Raw genomic sequence first — 6563 nt, 5'->3', positions numbered from 1 at the left:
CATCATGTAAATAAAAGGTACTTTTACAAAATGTGGCAAAGCCTTTAAGAAAAATAGTGATGATGACATCATAATAACACATAGTATACTCAAATGCTTAAAGTGCAAACCATCGTATCAAGAATTTCTTTAGTAGCATATCAGCATACTAAATATTCCAGGAGCAAGAAGAAGTAAATTTGAGGATGAGGGAAAAGAGATTATAGAATCTGAATCACACGGGTTAAATGCAGGATATAAATGAAGACCATTAATACATGACTGCCCAAATGTGAGCTATGGAAGGATGGCACCAACACTTGAGCCATAGTAGACTGGAAAAAGCTCAGTCTCAGTTCTATACAAAGAACTATAGATACTGAGGAATGCTGGGAACAGGAGCATCAGTCTCCCCCAACTAAAAGCACACCAAGTGGTTATTCCATCCCAAAGGTTTCCACCTTATTCAATGACCAAATGTTTCAGATGAACCCTGATAGATTGCGTGGAATTAACATCATACAGAAAACAAAGAGGGGTTTGTTCGAGAATTTGGAGGGAAGGGAAAAAATGTTCTAATTGTATTATGATCCACAAATGAACAAAAAAAAAAAAAGATTAGAAACTTTAAAAGAACATATCACATTTTCCATGAGTATGCAATTTCAATCTTAGAAATAAAATATTTAAACAGACAACCAAGAAGGTAATATGAAAGATAATTTGAAGACAATACAATATTTCTACCTTAGTGGAAAAACTATATTTAAGAACCATGAAACCAAAATCTTAAAGCAGAAAAATCGAACACATTTTACGATGATAAAATAATTAAAATGAAAACTAATGATTTTTCCAACAAGTAATAACAATCATTACTTATATCAATGAAAATATTGAACTGTTATTCTTGACCAAGTTACAAAGGTATCTCAATTTATTGTACAATTTGAAACAAAAAAGTAAGATGAACAAGATATCTATCTAAACACATACATGAAAAGTACTAATGTTTGTTTGTTTAAGTAGAAAATCATTATTGTCTTGAAAAGGAAAGAGAAAAATGAGAGTGGCATTGCAATTGGCCCTAAATGAAATCTGAGCAGATTTTTTTTACCGTGAAATATGCTAAGAATATTTAATTTGCAGTCATCTGATTATCATTGAAATACATAGGTATAGTTGCTAAATCCTGGATTGTTTTACATCTCAAAGGCTTTGGCATAGCTTCAACAGCTTTCAGTTCAAATAGCCCCTGCAAATAGTACACAGATCACCAATGCTGAGTGGGTGCTCAAATGGTCTCCATCTATCTCTAACACCTCTCACCAAGGGAAAAATGTATCTCAGTTACTGTTCTATCTGAAAGACTAGCCTAACCTGTAGAAAATGGATCCCCTAACACTCAGTGTGTCTTTATAGCTCTGAACATGTTATGGTAAGACAGGCATTGCCAGCCAACACACAATTGCAACATACAAGGCTAGAATGCAATCATCTCTGTTAAGAAAAATGATGCCTGCTTCTAGCTGGTGCATCAGGAGGGCCAGAGGAGAGGTTATATGTTCTAAATGCTCCAGGATATAAGAGAAAAGGCCGCCAAGGCAATACTAAAGAGGTAGTGCCCACAAATTGTTGATAATTGAGCTAGGCCTTCAAGGAACATGAATTTCATTGTGTATGATGAGGACCATCAAGGTAGATAGACCCAAGACTGCATTCAGAAGAATAGCAAGCCTTTTTAGAATCACCATCTTGGTATTTGAAAGAATTTGCAGATGTTGCTTGAAAACAGCTCTAGGGATCAACGATCTTTTTTCTGTGTGTATCTAATTGGTTGCATTGTTCGAAGTTTGCTTCAGCAGTAAACAATAGAAACAGACATTTGTTTTTATTTTGTTAAATGTGTAAATAACCTGCTAATAGGATCTAAGAGAAATTTAGTTGTTAATGGGATGATAGAAAAACATATATATCGTGCTCGCTTTGACAGCACATATACTAAAATTGGAACAATACAGAGAAGATTAGCATGGTCCCTGCGCAAGGATGACACACAAATTCGTAAAGCGTTTCCTATTTTTAATTAGAGAAAGTTCTGAAGGAGCTGAACCGGCTTGCGACCCCATAGGAACAACAATGCCAACCAACCAGAGCTTCCAGGGGATAAGCCACTACCGAAAGACTATACATGGACTGACCCAGGGCTCCAACTGCATATGTAGCAGTGAATAGTCTAGTAAGAGCACCGGTGGAAGGGGAAGCCCTTAGTTCTGCCAAGATTAGATTCCCAGTGTAGGGAAATTGTTGGGGGTGGCGGTAATGGTGGGTGCATGTGGGGAAACAGCCACCCTTAGGGAAGGATAGGGGGAGGGGTTAGGAGGCTGATGGACAGGAAACCGGGAAAGGGAATAACGTTTGAAAAGTAAACAAGTAATACCCAATTTAATAAAAATGGAAGAAAAACCATAGATATCAAAACATAGGTATCAGGAAGATACTACAATGTTGAAAAGGTAAGGTATTATATGAGATTTAAGTAAGTTATACCAGAACCACAGGGTGAGAAGACAAATAGGGAACTGACAGCAAATACCCAAGCAGATTTACATTGAATAAAATGTGTACTCCCTACTCCACAAGAGGTCTTCCCTTGATGTTTTTTATGTTAAAATAGGCCTCCTCTATTTAAAAATTTACAGCTATAGTCAATGAAAAGTCTATTGTTTTAAAGTCTTGATTGAATATGGTTTGTGTTAGAGCATTTTATAAAATTATTATTTTTTTATACTGGTTTGAGTTTCCAAGGAAATAATTAGGAGAAAGTTACGGAGGATGAAGAAGATTGAGGAAAAGAAAGTAAGATTGTAATCTTGACTGTGTTCCTATAATAAATGAAAAGTATTATAGCTGTCTGTTGCTACAATTCCCTGTGTATTGAACTTAATTAAATAAGAAAAAGCAATGCATCATGAACCATTAATTCAGAGTTTAGAGACATCTACGTACTTGGTCCTTAACTTTTTATAGGAAAGAGGTTAACAGGGTATCGGAAATAAAGGAAATGAATTAAAATTGAAATCAAAGTACATGAAACTATTAAATGTATTTGAAAATAATAAAACAGCCTTATCTACTCCATTTGAGAGGTATTCAGTTCATTTAAGCAGCTCGGAGTTATAATCAATGTAATTTAATTTTATAAGAGCCAAAAATACATGGGAGTAATAGAAAATTATTTTATTTGATTAAATTTAAGATAACATGACCTACGTAGCCATATAAATTAGGTATTGAAATGATATACTTTTTTTTAACCTAAACAATGAGCAAAATGTAATAAAAGATTGATCCAGATAAGAATTCAACTACTGGTTCAATAAAAATTGCTAGCAAGATAGCTGTTTGTACAGTGTGTCTGTGTTTCTTGATAAGGAAAACTAATTAGTATGAGCCCTTTGTTTGACTATTAGTTTAAGAAAGTTATTGAGAAGTTACAAAAAAGCAATTCATAATGTTGAGATGGAAAGGATATGAGTGTAAAGAGTTGAGTTTATGAGTTTTATTAATCTGATTGTTTTAAAGATATTATAGTTTAAAGTTTAATGTATATATTATTGTAATATATATTACTGGTGAGAATATGAATACAACCCTGAGAAACAGTATGAGTAGCTTTTAATAAAGTAAATCAGGTGTAAGAGGTAGCAAAGTCTTTTGGAATTTAAGGTAAATGGTATACCCCATTTCAAAACACAAATAGAAATGATGGTGTTTGAGGAACGATAATGAAGGTTTTTCTCGGGCTTCCATACATAATCTTTAACCACAGAGATACAGTCTTAAATTTTCAAAAACGACATCCCATACACTTTCTCTACCTTCAGATTCTCTTTCTCATCACTACTACTTGTAAGAGAATAAAACTAGATTCAGTCATTGGCTTGTTCACCCGGATCTTCTTGGGCCGTAGACCTTATGCACTCCTTTGGAGGATAACAAAGGACCTCTCAACACACCCTCTGGGGTCCTCTGTACCCCTTTGCTACAATTCCTTATGGCCACCATTTCTTAAAGCATAATCCTTATATCTTCTCTCTGTAACCCATTTCCCCCAGTTATTTACACCAGCGCCTCTTTACTCCCCCAGAAACTCCAGGAGAGTTTGCCTGTTTTAAAAGCTCTTCTGTCCTTGACCCTCAAGTGCTTGTAAAGTTAGAGCAGTTTCAAAATGCTTTCCAGCCCCTTATGGACTCTTTCGGGTCACTCCAAGTTCTAAAGAAGCAGGAATCCACTCCTGGTTCTACCTTATTAGTAGCTCGGTTCACCCAATAACTGAAGAACTCTATGATTTTCTCCAACACTCACAGAGGGACTTACGGACAAAGGCCCTTCCCCCGCAGTTAGCCTGGAGATAATGGTGTGTGCCCTGAGGTTGGCAGCAGGGGGTTGAGTCCCAGCCTCTGTCTACCTCATCAGATCTCCACTTAGATAAGGAACACCATCCACTATTCTGTCAGCCCTGCTGCTGATCCAAAGCAAGCTCACTTTCCTGGAATCAGTGGTTCTGCAAAAGCTGAGAAGAAGAAAAGGAGGATTCTGCATTTCTTCTCCAGGAAGAATTCTTTAGGAGGTAAACTAATTAGTCCAGGTAGAGGAGTGGATTAAAAACTGACATGACCTGGCAAGTGGTACAGGACCTCTGTGGCTGACCCAAATAACAATGCTCACTATAATCTCCTGTGCACTCCTGCCTTATTCCTCTCCTTAGCCTCTGATCTCTATTTTCCTCATAGTAACAAGACTGCCCCTTGTCTCTTAAGAGATTTTTCAGGAAAGAATTGATGAGCTGATCCTGTGATCAATTGGTCAGCCAGAGTCTCCTAACACAGTTCCCTCAGGTCTGCTCTCATCACTGCATGCTTGAGCCCTGCTGGGGACCAACATTCAAAGTCTTCAATTTTCTAACTTCCCTACTCAGCAGGATATATCTTAGGGGACCACCCTCAGCCCTTATCATCAATAAAACTATGGATATTAGATTCCTCGATGCATGCACCAAAAAGACAATGCTGACAGCAATATTTTAGGGGTCTCGGTGTTCCACCTGTTCTTCATTTTGTTAGATGACTTGGTTTTTTTCCCTCCTGGGAAAAAGAAAACTAAAGCATTTCTAGGAAGACTTTAAGAGCTGGGTCAACCAACAGTCAAAACCTGAGCACTTCCAATCACAATAAACACTATTTCTCAACTGGACAGGGTCCCCATGCTGACTACCTGGCTGCTATAGCTTATCTTCCCACCATCATTTTCCCCTATAGAACCCAGAAAGCTCTTGCAGCTGGACTTGCTACCCTTAAAGGTGGCAAACTATTATTATTGTTGTTATTATTATTATTAATTTCTTTTCACGGGAGTGGTTGTGTTCAATGGTTTCTGCTGTGCGTACTTTGTGACCATACCCAAGAATTGTTAAAAACAATCAAAGAAACAATAACAGTAACAAACCATTTTATTATGAATCTAACTAGAGAAGTAGGCAACTTTTTAACTACATCATTTAAAAAGAACTTTTTAAGAACTGCCCAATATAACTTTGACTGCATTCTATCATAATAAAAATATAGATGTAAAAATACTATCTAAAGCCATTTATTTAGAAACATATAAGCAACATTGATTTACACGTAGATAATTTAAGATTATGATGAGTAAATTTATTTTCTACAAGCATATGAGCTAAAAGGGCGCAATTAAAATATTAGACTTGTCCAAAGTATCACAAAATAGTGTGAAAAAAAACTGTACAAAGAATCTTATCAAATAAATCCTTTTGATTTTCTCACTATGACCTAGTAGCCTAAACATGATATTAGCATAGATTTGTAGCGAAACAATTTACATCAAACCTCTTCCGAGCTATTTGTCATTAACCACACTTCACAGAATTAGGATAGTGTGTACACTGAAGAAGCAACCGCTTGGACCAGAGGGTAAAGGCAATGATAACACAGATAGAACTGTTTGCCATCTTCAGGACACCTTGACAAGATTGGAGCAAGAATCTCATCTCTAGATCTTTCGACACACCCGCGGATCCCGGCCCGCAGCAGCTCTCTGCTCCCAGAACCCGTGGGAGAGATACCTTCCCGCCTGGTCAGGTGGGCACTCCTGAGGCTGCAGAGCAGAAGAGACCACCAACACTGCCCACCCCTGCCCACATCCCTGGCCCAAGAGGAAACTGTATAAGGCCTCTGGGCTCCCGTGGGAGAGGGCCCAGGTGAGGCAGGAGCCCTGCCTGAGACACCGCCGGAACCTGAAGGAAACAGACCGGATAAACAGTTCTCTGCACCCCCGTGGGAAAATCCCAGAGAGGGACCGCTTCTGCGAAACCAGAAGAGACTGCTCTCTCTAAACCTGATTCAGAGGAGAGGCATCTGGAACCCTGGTGCACGGAGGCCTGAAGAGGAAGATCTTCCCAGTCGCTGCCACGCTGAGAGCCCGTGGGCAGAACCTGAACTTGAGCCTCGGGACCACAGGTAAGACTAACTTATCTGCTGCAAGTGATTGCCTGGTGGAATCGG

The 6563-nt window shown here is 38.2% G+C and overlaps 1 non-coding gene across 1 annotated transcript; it reads left to right on the top strand.

The window, feature by feature from the left end:
• The first annotated feature begins 1956 nt into the window (after positions 1 to 1956).
• On the top strand, positions 1957 to 2063 carry LOC116899742. Its single transcript, XR_004387758.1, has one exon. It is a non-coding gene; the product is annotated as a U6 spliceosomal RNA (small nuclear RNA).
• Positions 2064 to 6563: the final 4500 nt, after the last annotated feature.

This window comes from Rattus rattus, chromosome 4 (genome assembly GCF_011064425.1).
Source record: "Rattus rattus isolate New Zealand chromosome 4, Rrattus_CSIRO_v1, whole genome shotgun sequence".
NCBI classification, from domain to species: domain Eukaryota; kingdom Metazoa; phylum Chordata; class Mammalia; order Rodentia; family Muridae; genus Rattus; species Rattus rattus.
The sequence above is the reverse complement of the archived record's forward strand: the minus strand, read 5'-3'. Positions and strand labels throughout refer to the sequence as shown.